Source organism: Chlamydotis macqueenii, chromosome 10 (genome assembly GCF_036417535.1).
Source record: "Chlamydotis macqueenii isolate bChlMac1 chromosome 10, bChlMac1.mat, whole genome shotgun sequence".
Taxonomy (NCBI): domain Eukaryota; kingdom Metazoa; phylum Chordata; class Aves; order Otidiformes; family Otididae; genus Chlamydotis; species Chlamydotis macqueenii.
The window spans coordinates 18,777,003-18,790,411 of NC_141565.1; the positions used below are offsets into that span (position 1 = coordinate 18,777,003).

The 13,409-nt window shown below is 44.5% G+C and overlaps 1 protein-coding gene across 11 annotated transcripts in view; it reads right to left on the reverse strand.

Annotated features, from left to right (window-relative positions):
* Window positions 1–13,409, reverse strand: part of FOXP1 (forkhead box P1) — a 382,770-nt gene that overhangs the window by 328,959 nt on the left and 40,402 nt on the right. For 10 of the 11 annotated variants that reach the window (XM_086755804.1, XM_086755817.1, XM_086755816.1 and 7 more), the window contains one exon: window positions 7,290–7,417. The exons of the other annotated variant lie outside the window; for it this stretch is intronic. The gene's annotated coding sequence lies outside the window, so the exon portion shown is untranslated. The remainder of the gene's footprint in view (window positions 1–7,289; window positions 7,418–13,409) is intronic. 11 annotated transcript variants of the gene reach the window in all.

Below are 13,409 nucleotides of genomic sequence, written 5' to 3' on the forward strand. Positions count from 1 at the left end.
AGCAAGATGTTTTTTCAAGAGTAAAATAATGGGCTTGGTGTTGGCTTTTTTAATTCATAATTTTGTCTCTCTTGTTCAGCTGTAGTCACTTTTGCTCCAAGCAGCGGTGGCAGCAATTTTATTGGTTTCAGCAGAGCTCTGCTGAAAACAATAAGCACCGAGCCCTCAAACGTTGTCTGTCTTTCTGCGAGGGTCACATCCTGCTGCCCCGGAGTCAAGGGGATATTGAATGCTTGCGAGACGTCAGGAGCAGCCGCAGTCCCACGGCACCTCCTCTGCAACAAAAGGACCCCAAATGCTTCAGATGCTCTGCACTATGGCCCTGAACCGTGCTGTAAAAAGTGATGATGGATATTTTCCCAGAGGAAAGGTCTTCCTTTCATATATCTATATCTGTATCTCCTTGCTCAGACCTAGCTTGTGAGAAGAAAACCCATAAAGGCTTGGCACGGCAGGCTCTTGAAGCTGTTTGAAGACACAACCGCCACACCCCTGTCAAGCCAGAGCTAACGGCTCGGTTTTATAGTCAACTCTCCCCTCAACCAGCTGATGATAGAGCAGACTCCCTCCACGCTCAGCATCTGGGATTTTACAGCCGCAGTATATAAATAGGATTTTCATGACAAACAACTCTGTATTCAGGTTCCTTGTATATCTGCAAGTGAGAATGATCTCTTAAGGCTCTGCTGGGAAGGAGTATTAATGAAGACAAAGAGGATTTCAGTCTACTTCCCCCACGAGCATTATCACGATGACAATGTAATGACTTTGTCCTACACAAGTACTTTAAGTCCACATCCTCCTCCCAAAGCAGCTCCTCAGGACCCCCCTGTACGCACACTCCACGTGATGGCCCTTGCAGCCCCCTCCCCGCGGCAAGCATCCCACCATTCCACAACTGCCTGAAGAGGCCAGGATCCGCCATCAGCTGAGAGGGCTTTCTCCAGTGTCTCATTTCACAAGCTCTTCCTGGAGATGTTTACTTTTGTCTAAATATTATAAACCACAGTATGACGAAGACTTAATAAACCCTGTTACCTTTTCGCATTGCACACCATCCATCTCTTCTCACCCTACCTCACAGCTCGTGCAAATGTCAGAGTGAGAACAGTTTTTACCTCTCCTTGGGTCGCCCCAGAGTGATACAAGCAAAGGCAAACAAACTATTGAAGTCTGGGTATTTTTACTTCAGATGGGATGTAAATCAGTGGATGAAAGCTGGGAATAAACTGGCAATACAAAGGCAGCTTATTAAAGTTTCCTCCCTCAGCTCACCGTTCCCTCAATGTAATATAGCTGACATAACCCTACACTAAGGGAAACAAAAAAAAAAAAAACCAAAAAAAAAAACCAAACCAAGAAAACCCCACCATCCAAAGAGATATAAGTATTTCCCTAAAGTCAAAGACATTCTTCCTTCAAGACGTTTGGCCAACTCTTAGAGAAAGAGAAAAGCATTTCCCTACCGAAGGCAGAAATCTTCACCTGTAAGAACCCGGGAGGAGATCGGACACCACCTTGAGTGCTCAGGATAGGCACAAGCTTCATGTGGGGCACCCCAATGAAGAGACCAGACACCACAAGTGCTTGCGACAAGCACAAGCTCCACATGGAACATCCCAATGCAGAAGATCTTGGGTTACAGAAGGTGCTTTGTTCCTGCCTATATCATATACACCACTTCTCAAACAACAACCAGAGCAAGAGCTCATCCCAGGGCTCAAATCAGAAAATGACTGGTCCTGCAGAGAGCTGAAAGCCCCTGGGAAGATGGGTTTTTGAAAGCAGCAGCTCCAGCTGCCATCTAATTGTCTGACCAGTGGGTGCCCCAAACCCACAACCTCCTCATGCCACTAAGCAGAAAGATGCTACGTGCTCCCACTCTTCCCTCCCTGCCTCCTTGTTTAAAGCTTTCTGGCTTCTGGTGAGAAAATAAGTCTGCCTTACTCCACCTTTCTCTCCATCACCTTGCTGTCTTGTGCAAACTGGTGAGAAAATGTTGTAGCTGCTCTTCGCTTCCACAGCATCCATTTCCTGAGGGCTTTATGGAAAAAAAAAAAGGCTGTCTCCCATCTCCTGCTGACAATAGCTTTATCAGATAACAGCACGAAGCAGGGATGATCCTGTAAGGCTGTTACCAATACCCAAAGGTACCTGAATAGCAGCAGCGAGACAGAGATCACGCTCCTTGCGTTCACCCACCGATAGACAAAGCCTGAACAGCAACCGAGGGACCGGCAAAGCCTGTCTACTGAAGAGCATATCATTACTTTCACCTGCCATGAGTAGTTGTATGGCTTTTCTGATTTTCTGTGTGCGCATTGTATTTTTTTTTATCTTTTATTTTAAGTTAAAACCTGCTCAAATTCAATGGCTCCAGACACAGCAGTGCCAAGGAAAAGGAGCCTCTGGTCCCTGAGAGGGACTTTTCTCAGTGCTAGCTTGACACATAAAATCTGCTTCTTCAATTATGTCTTACCTATCTTAGACGTGATGGTGTGAAAACATAATAAAAGCTCATGGAAAAAAAAATTCAAGGAAGCTGAGAAAGGATTCTTCAGATCATATTTAGAGGCCCTGGCTCACAAACGCTTTAATGCCAGGACAGCCACTTGCGCGCCCCAGCTCTGCCCCTGCACCACGCCAGCGAGCGCAGGCTCTCACGCCTTCCCAAAGCACCAGCATCTCCATCTCCAGCAGCATAAGAACTGCCCTGTTCAACAGAAACACAGTTACTGCAATTCAAAACTCCAGATACAAATCCCACTCTGCACCGTTAACGCTCCGCATCCGATGAGGTGCTGATGTTTTACAAGAGTTTTTTGTACACGCGCTTGCGATCCACTTCAGAGCTCTGCTCAGGACTTACAGTTCAGCACTTTCCCACAGCAAAATCTCTTCCTGTTAAGTGATTTATCACAAAACAGGTGTTATTTGTACAATATAATAGATTACTTTGAAAATTGTCCCAAGGAATCATTATAATCATAGCAAAGTCAGGGCTTGTTCTACTACTGCAACAAAAAAAAAAAAATCCGTTTATGGTTTCACAAATATAAAGCAATTAAAAATACGGCTAATTCGGTCAGGATAAAAGTCTACAATAAAGCCCTCACTCTAGGTGCGAGAAGACTTTCATACTTCGAAGGCGTGAAATTCCCTTTTCTCCTGGTGACGAGAAATGCCCCTTGATGCCCCATCTCCTCCAGGACATAGCCAAAGTGGAAATAATTTTCAAAACTAATCTGTACAGCGTAACATGGTTAACATCATCCAATGAATTTAGATCCACCTACACGGCATAAATAGATCTAGATAAACTGTCACCTTCAGCAGAATTCATTAAAATAATGTTGTATCTTCCTTGTTAAATGTAATTTTTTTAATTGAAATTTAATCTTACTGCATTATTTGGTAGATTTTTAATTGACATTTGTAGTAATTAATTGGTAAGCATTACAGCTTTGTCTGAAGAATTTAAAACTGAATTTGACATCGAGATTGGCCAGCCACTGCTGTGAGGTGCCTGCTGGGAGCATTTCATCATCCTCCCAGCCCCTCCTGCTGATCAGAGGTGGGAGATGATGGTCTCTTTCTTACAGTCATGAATTACATTACTAATGTATTCCATTACCACCACGCAAATGTCATGTTAATTCCTGATCATCATCAAGTCAGACAATGGTTTCCACGCTGGCACCCAGCCAATTAGCGGTGTGGAAAAATATTCCGCCAATTATATAACTTGAATTAGGTTAAGGACTCAAGAGAAAGCAAAATAAATGCTTTGAAAATACTTCGGAGATAAAATGTAAGTTGACACTGTCTTCATGTGCTATAGCCGATGTTATACAATCTGATAGGCAGCTGCCAACATTCATAACTGTTTATTAAATCTAGCCTCTCTTTATGGTGGCAGCTAAGATCTGTATTTTTACCAATATTAGGTTCATTGTGTTATGAAAAAAAGACCAAAATACTTAGGAGCATTCACACCAGCTTATAAAACATATTATGTAGTATATTAAATTGTTAAAATTACTTCTTGTCTCCTTCCCCCAGCCACAGAGAAAGTTCCATGGACAGAAAAGTTTCAGAAAAGCAAAGTCTTTCTCTAGCCACCGAGGCTTTACAGGAGCAAGGGGACAGAAGTGCCACCTCCAGGCTGCTGCCACCTCTCCTGCCGTGGAGCTCTGCTGGGAGATGCTGGGCTTGGCTCCTAGAGCTTTGCCCCGCTCCCCCCGTCCCACCGACAGAGGGCTGGGTTAGAGCAACCCGCTGACCTGGGGGAACCCACTCCTGCTCCACAGCTGTGGGCAGACCCCTTTGGCTTCTGCTTCCTGGCTATCACAAGGAGTGTCACGGGCAGATGAAGCCCTCTGTGGAACCAGGAGCCTGTCCATCAGAGGAGAGGACTGCGGCAGGAGTAGGGCATCCCTGCAAGAAAAGGTCACCGCAAAGCCTGGTGGAAATGCCTGCGGCCGTGCAGGGACACGGCAGGTTTCTAACACCGCGTTAGCTTGGCGTGCGCAGCGTTGAGCCCCGCCGGCAGCGTGCTGTGCCGGCAACTCACTGCACGAGCAGGTTTTTAGTACCACCCCATTATTTTGATTTGTTCTGTTCTTAACTCAATTTATCGTACAAGCATGGTTATCTCCAATTTAGAAACGTACTCAGCATCGGTTCCTCGACTTTAAAAATTAGTAACTACAAGCAACTTGTTAAAACCTTTTACCGTATCTTTCTGTCTCATTTTCCCAGGTGCTGCAACGAGGCAGTTCACTGTTCTTGCTGCTTACCTGAGCTGACCTTTGCCTGCCACAAAATGGTACACAACTAAATGTCCTGCTTTAAATAAAACCCTTGCCTCTTCGAAAGGCCCTACGTATTCAGTCAACACAATCAGCAGAAACCACATTTGGCTACTCAATAAGCTGGAAACTTCTGAAACGCATACGGTGGTGAATGAATTCCCGACATCTACCAGGGACACTCGAGTAGGGAACAAGAGAGACCGCTGAGAAGTGGCTCTTGCTGCAGCTGGAGAAAGGATCACTCCTTTAAGCTGAACTCTCAAGGAAAACGAGAACAAAAACTGAATTAGCTCAACACGTACCCTCTGCAGTCAGCACATTGCTAGGCAACTTCCCGTCTCTTGAGAGAATTATGGTGGAGGGCCGGTCGTACATCAGGGTTAAGATGAACACAAGCACCAGTTTTGGGCAACTGCTCTTTTCCAGTGGGACTGCTCAATGCTCGGCCATTTCATATTATTATTTTGCAATATTTTCTAAGCACCTAGAGAGTCTAACCCACTCAGAAGGTATTTTAAAGCTATTATCTGACACGAAAATTTTAAGATAACTGGAAGTAAGTGAATTTTAGGAGGAACACCACGAGTCTTTTTCTTTGTTCAAGCCAGCATCTGGGGAGGGCTAACGACCCTTCTTCTTGTCGTTCCATTTTTTAATACTGGAGCTATCCAGAGGGCATGCTACTCAAACATTTTGTCTTTACTCCGGATGCCGGTTGGCCACAGCTCCACACCTCCATAACTCACCCTGGCAATTCAGGAGGATGCTTCCAAACACCCCAGTCCTTCCAGTTGCCACCGCTGAGACCAGACATAAAGTCTTGTTACAGGCAGTGCCGCAGGGCTATCACAATACCTGGTGATGTGGCAGTTAACCTATGCCAGCCTTAGAAGGGCCTCGATCTTTAGGAGGGACTTGGATAGGAAGATTTGGACTCCAGGCATTATTTACAGTTATTAAAAAAGTATTAAGCAAATGCACAGACGGCTTTAAATGGAGGCACGTACCTTGTGTATAAGTTTTCCATGCATACTTCATAGGCACAAAGAAATAGTTAATTAGCTAACCACTGTGATTAAAATCAATTGATTCATACGCGACAGAGCAGTGTAAAATTTTTGCATCACTGGAGAAGTCTGGAGCTGGTCCCTGTTCGGGGATCTCAGTCGTATCAACAAGGTTGGTAATTCAGACACGAAGGAAATGGTAAGAATCTCTCCTGCATGCAAGCTTTGAGCTGCCATATGGGTTTATTCAACTGTTTACTACACCAGTCAGTAAAAATTGAACAGCTATTATAATCTTTGCTAAATGACATGGTAATTATGCTACCCCTGGAAAAAAAAAGAAAAAAATAGAAACTTAAAAAAAAAAAAAAAATCACAATTCACTGATGTGTGAATTTCTCGGGCTTTATGATCTCTGAATTGAAATGCACTTTCTAACGCACAAAGGAATATTATATATTTAATAGAAACTTGAAATTATTTTAAAAAACAACTTGTGCTCCCATTTCCTAGACAATTTAATTACGCAGATTTCCCAGTTTTGAAAGATTTCTTACATAGACCTTCCGATTTTCCTGTGAAATCAGATGTTTCTTCTTTTCCCAACCTCAGTCTTCTGATTAACAAAGAAATATTGCCCATTCTCTTGCCTGGTTAATTAATGAAAGAGGCAATCAGGAGGAGGAAGGTAAGAGCAGCGATGGGGGACGGGGACAGCCAGGGAAAGCACAACCAGGACCAACAGGCTTCCCAGCTGGCTAATGCCAGGGGGAAACGGCAACCACCAATGAACACAGAACGGGTCACCGCACACCACCCTCTCAAGCTTGACCAAGTGCACCCTGGCCAAAATTTGCTATACAAGCCTTTGTCCCTGTGTTCCTCCAGGCTGGGCATCGCAGCACCAACGCCACGCCGAATGGGGCAAGCGCACGCGACGAGACAGCTCTCCTGTGTACTGGTGACACCATTTTGTCACTGGAATGCAAGTGCAGCAAACGGTGGAGCTAATTATTTGTTGGCAATGGCTCCTTTGAGAGTCCACCATGCTACACATGATGGAGAGGAGACCTCTCTATATTCATATTTAATCGCGACACAAATTGCCCACACAAGCATATTTAGACCCTGTCTATCTTCTGCAAGGCTTCAGTTTCGGGCAGTAGCTTCGCCTGTATCACTAAACTCCGGTTTCACCACCAAAGACCTCATAGCTCACAGGATCTGAGGGGATAGAGAGAAGAAAGGAAGGAAGAGAGTACTTTTTCTGTATTAATAATATTTGGTGTCACTGCTGTTTCACTACAATGAAGGGGTTTTTTTTTGTGAAGAATAGTAATGACTTGCTTTTAAGCACAGACAATATGAAAAAGAAATCCAAAACCCCACCATACTGAAAAGGGGAGAAAAGGGTGTGGGAAAGAGAGAATAAGTGAGAGTTACTGCAAACTCAGGTTTGACGACTCACCAGTTTTACTTGCAGGCATCACACATATCCATTCATGACTCAGGGCAAATACGGGAAAGGATCGAAACCCTTATCATGGCAAACGTGTCTGGAAGCCGGAGTCACTCAGAAAAAATGTTCTCAGGAGACTGAAAGACAAAAACATGTTTTAAAACTTCACTCGGTTAGAATTGTATCAAAGCCTACCGCTTTCCTTTGAAACTACAAGGCGGTTATAAACGCTGGAGGTGGGGGGGAGCATCACAGGAGTATTTCTATGTATGAAGCATCACTCTAGCACACAGCAGGCTTTATTTGCCTTTAAATAAAACTGAAACTTACAATATTAAGAACGGTTTTTAAAGACACACTTATTTCACATTTGCAACATGCTCCTCCGGGCGGGCAAGCTTATGTTCCTTCTAAATACCAAAATGTGTCACCATCCAAATTCATATTCTGCTTGAAAACGTGGCACTGTGCACAAAATCCAGATACTTTAACCTACTTTGCATTATCAAAATACAGCAGTGTCTGAATTTCTGAAAGATTTACTCTCTGCCTTCACTCACTGCATCCTGAAAAAACTTTAACAAAACGTAGAACCTCTTGTTAGCAGTAATCTTTCCTCTGAGATAAGGAAAAACATATAAAAACTATTTGATGTTCAGGGTGAAAAGGCAAAATTTGCAAACATCAGTTAAGAAATACCAATTAGTGTGATTTTTCCCCAGCTATTAGTAACACAGATTGAGCTTAAGCTTAGCTCAGAGGAAGTTGCTTGCTATACAAATGAAACATCCATTTTACTAATAGGGGTATTTTAAAACAAGATGTATAATTTCTTCACTGACAAAGTATCCACACCGAGTGAAAACTCATGTTCAGAAATAAAAACAGAGATGTTCCTGAGGCTGTTCTGCATCGCACCCACAAAGCCACGAGGGATTTTAAGAGCAGCTCCGGTGCCTGCCCAAACTGGGGATGGGCACTCACTGCCCCAATGAATGCACCGACATCCGGGAGAGCCTCCGCTCCCTGGCCCGCTATGCAACGGGGACCTGCAGCAATAAACCCCTGAGGGGAAAACCAACTTTGCAACAGATGAAAACGTCCTGAGGAACTGGGGTAGGAAAAAATATGAAAGCAAAAATCACGTGTGGTGCTTCAGACCTCTTCATTCCCCATCCTCTCCCTCCACAGCATTCCCAAGGCAGTGGCAGTTCCCAGCCTTTCCACATCTACCGGCGCTTTGGCAAGAACTGCCATCTCCAAATGAACCTCATGGAGTTAATTATTTTGGCAGCCAACTCAGATGTCCCTGAGGAACATCTGGAAGCTTGAGTCTTAGCAACAACCGCATGAAATTTCGTAAGACAAAACCCAGGTACTTCTCTGGCCCTGGGGCTTTCTCCCGTTCTTTGCTGAAATGCAACACAACGGCTCAAGGAAGATCACAACGGTTCAGAAATCTAAATATAGGGATTAGGTGACCCTATTATAAAACCGTGCTAGACAATAAAAATAGATCCAAAAAAAGGGTTTTTAAACAGCATTTACGCTAAACGTGACTTCTTTCTCAGAGACTCTGAAATACCTGCAAACCAAAAATGACCTGCATCTTGCATCAGTTGTATTTTATTCATGAGGAGCATAGCACTTGAGAGAAGCAACCGAGCAGCGTCAGAAAAACGCATCCGAAGCACACTTTATTGGTGCACTTGATGACAGATATGCAGATGGGTCCGACGCCGAGCAGAAAGCTGTATCTACACATGCTGGGCCAAGATTTCTCCAGCTGGCCTCCTGCACCACACCATTCAACTGCTTTGTAATCTTTATCCATGACACGTCTGTAGAGCAGGAAAGTATCATCAGCCCCGTCTAGAAGATGAGGGATTGAGGCTTGTTTTGGCTAATGCTTGCTCAAAAGATTTCATGTTATTTTGAGACTTTTGGGGCAAAATGACTTGCCTAATTAAAATATTTGGCCTGCAGAAGACAAGGGCTGTGGTGTACAGAAGCACAGTCCTCACTTCTCCTTCACATCCCTCCTCAAGCATAAGGAATATCTTGGCATCTTTGTGACAGCAAGCTGATTTGAAAGCTGGGAGAACTTCTCCACAAGGGACAAGAAACAGTGTTGGGAGTAGGTAAAGACATCCCACCCCAGCCTGGCCTAAACTCTGACAATGCACCTAGAAAAAAAGAATGCTTCTTACACCATCAAAAATTGACCTCACCAAAATACTCCACAAAACCAATTCAGACAGGCTGCCCAAGGGAACAGAGCTAACGTGATCACCATGTACTTTCTGTACCCAGCCTCAACAGCATCTTTTGAATCCCTTGGGATTAATGGGAGCAGAGAGCTCCCAAAGACACAAATTCTCACGGCATTACGTCTGGAGCTTGCACCACTGGAGGCCTCCAAAACCATTTGATCAGCTGTCTCCAACAGCCAACTGGCTCCGCAGCACTCCACCAGCTCCAGGCTGCGCCGTGCCAGGAGGGAGCCCAGCGTGGCCCGGAGGCAGCGCAGGCACTGCCATGGACCTCAGCACCGGAGAGCCTGGGGAAACCACAAGTAGCGCTGAGGGGAAGGGTGGAGGAGGGAGAGGAACAGATAATAGATCAGTTCTGATAAACCAAAGCCTTTAATGATCTACCCACGCACTTGAGTTCGATCTGGCATTGACAAATTGAAGCTTTTAACGATGCGCCCACACATCTGAGTTGGACACTCCTCTTCTACAACTTTCACAAAAATAGCCTGCTGGGTTAAAGACAGAGAAACTCTAATAACTCTGCAACATAAGCATAACTCCTATCACTCTGACAAAACTTCCCCCCCCCAACAGATTCTTTGATGCCACCTCCAATACAGACCTCCAACCAACACAGACCTTCTGTGCTGCCTTGCTCCCATACACATTCTCCGAAGGCTCCAGCTCAATGAGGGGCACTGAGATGCAGCAGCTTTAGCATAACTGAAATACAAAGTCGATCAAACCTTGAAGCAGGAATCTGGGCTTCATTAATTCCAGCAATCACAACGTTTTTATTACCACTGTATTAATCAGAATAGGAAACCTATTAATCTGCTCCCGACAAAAATTAATCTTCGTAATATTGAACAGATTTGAAAGACAAGTTTTAATATTTCACTATTTAAATCTCAGAGGCAGAGGCGCACAGCTCAGATGATCTGGTGGACCACTATGGACTTCATCTCACCAGCGTGAGATCAGCCCTACCACCCTCACCTCTCCCTAATGCTTCCAGCCCTCTTTGCACATCTCCACCGCGGGGTCCAGCTGCTCCCAGGACTTCTGAAGCAACCAAGAGCATTGTTTCATACACCGAAAAGCAAAAGTGGCTGCAGCACTTGGTGCAATTAAAGAGTTGTAAAGGGTTTATGCTGTGGCCTAAGGAACAGCACAGTGCATCACATCCAGCAGTGCCTGGGTGGCACCAGCTGGAAATGCCACCCCACACCCAGGGCCGCCTGGGTACGAGCGAGCTTTCTGCAACGAGCAGGACAAGCCTGACTGGCAGCAGATACGTGACCTCATGTTCCACTGGATTGGGGTGGATTGCTACGGGGATCTGGCACAGCGTACCTGCGCCCAATCCTCATCGGTGCAGCAAACCCCCACTAAGCCATCACAGCGAGCTGCAAAACATCCCACTGCTATGTGATGTGATCAAACAGAGCCCAGTTTCACGGAGAAAATGGGTGGCATAGGAAAAGTCCTTAGGAAATGATGGCAAGGAGTGGGACAAAACAGAAAGTGGCTGAGGAAATAACGACAGATGTGACTGAAAAAGAGGAAAAGGACCCAAAGCATCTCCAGATACCCATGTCCGTGAAGGGGTGGGTGGCACGGATGAGCACACCGCTGCCATTCTGCAGCTGCTCCTCCATCGCCATCCTGCAGTGGCAATCACTGACGGACACATTATTTTGTTACTTGGCCAGATTTTCATTAAAGCAGCTTTCACCAACATACACAACACATACACCCGCAGATACCCACACACACACACACCTTGGGACCGAACTTGGCACAAGACATTTCAAAGCCTGACCAGAGGCAGCACTTCAGTCACCTCCCACACCGTTCACATTAGGCTGTCGACTGCCTGCAAGAAAACTACAGAACGCAGTTTTAACTAACGATTTCTCAAAGCCATGTTGCACAAAACAGGTTCAACTTGTACATCAGCGCCTAAGAGACCGCTCCAAAACAGACAACTGTATGAAAAGTTGTGCCCATGTATACATATATACAAAACTGTTTTTAACTGACTGTTTTAAATTAGAATAAATCTGTGTTCCACCAATTAAGCTTTGAATGTGTGGCTGATATTGTTCACTGTTTTAAACAAGCGCCATAATAAATGCAAAAACTCAAATATTTTAGAGAAAATACTTGGAGAGTTGAGACATTAATTTTGCCATATACAATCTGTTTCACGGGGATTTAAAAAGTGTTATTGCCACCCTGGGTACATTGGAATAAAGACGAAACCACCATCCTTTCCTATTTACATATTAAAAACTATATGTGCCTTCTTGATACAGACTACCCAGCCTGCTGATATGCGACACTGTTAAAAACAATACAGCCTGTCTAGAAAATGCAAAGCCCCAAACTAGATGCGTCCCTGCAAGAATTACTGCACTCTAACAGGTTGCAAGTGGAAATAAAACACACTGCTGCCTTCTCTGTGAAGTGAGCGTCCGAGTGGAGCGGGGCCGGGGCAGCTGATGAAGGATGGAGCTGTTTACCAACCACCACCAGCAAAATAGGAGGAGTAAGATCAGTCTGGAAAGCCTTGCGATCTCAGGATGTGCAAATTCAGGTGAATTGGGGGGGATGGAGGGGGGGGAAGAAAAAGAAAGGAAAAAAAACCCAAACCCCCCCAAAAAACCAAACATCCTCCCCCCAAAACCTCCTATCATCCCTATTCTTATTTCTACCTCATATACTTGTATTTGTTTGTAGCTTGAGATGCTCACCAACTTCCTAGAATCTTTTAATACAGATTAAATAACCTTTTACTTTTTTATTTTCTTTTTTCTTTCTTTTCAATAAATTGCCATTAGAAACACATGCCCAACACATCCTTAAAAAGCCCGCGAAGGCTGCTTGCAAGGGGAACTCCGCTGCACCGAGGTAACATTTGTTCTCCCCTTTCAGCTGGGATCCACCTCAACTTTTTGATGTTGGTTGAAGCTTTTATTTGCAAATCGAGCGGAGGGATGGAGAGCTCCTCGGGAGCGTGCCATGTGGCCTGCACAGATGTTCCTTTTATTCCCGTGTCCCGCAAGGCTCCATGGCTCGCTGGTGTTAAACAGATTACGCAAGTAGAACACTTGATTCCGCATGTCCCCCTTTTTTTCCCAACAGTTGTCTAATTTACTCGTTTTGCCTCCCCCCCCCTCGCCCCCACAATCGCTACAGAAAACACAGAAAAATGAGGCAGAAGCAAGGAAGTTTCTCCTCCCAGATCAGCATTTGCAGAAATACTCAGCGTCTGCGTCCAAAGCAGAAATCCGGGAGAACAAAGCTCTTATTTGGACAGTGAAGTAACTAGCTTATTAGGTTCTTCCAAAAAAGTTCGTCATATCCCAGTAACACCAGTCGCTACAAGTATCATAATCTCTCACTCTTATTTCGATGTCCAAAAGAGAATTTAAATTTTTTTAAAAGAAAATAAAAAATCTAAACCAAAAACTTAACACCAATTATGGCAGCTAAGCATTCGAAAATCCTTGAAAATCTGGCCTTCAGCTCAGTCACAAAGAAGAGGCTTAATTTCCCGGCTGCCAGGCATCCCAATCAGCAATTGAAGTCAATGGGATCTACACAGTACCTTATTAAAAAAAAAAAAAAAAAAAAAAAAATAGAGCCTAAGAGGCCCATTAAGCAACTTCAGCTACAGGGAGACAACATCACTGCAGAAGACAGCAGCTTTGTGCATCGGCCACTTTGCTCTCATGCTTAATTTGATTAACCATTTCGGTATTATCCCCAATTAGAAAAGTGTCTAACAGTGAAAATAATAATAATTTTAAAAGGTTAAGACTAAGATGCAGCAGAAAATGGCAGCTACTGAACATGCAACTACTCG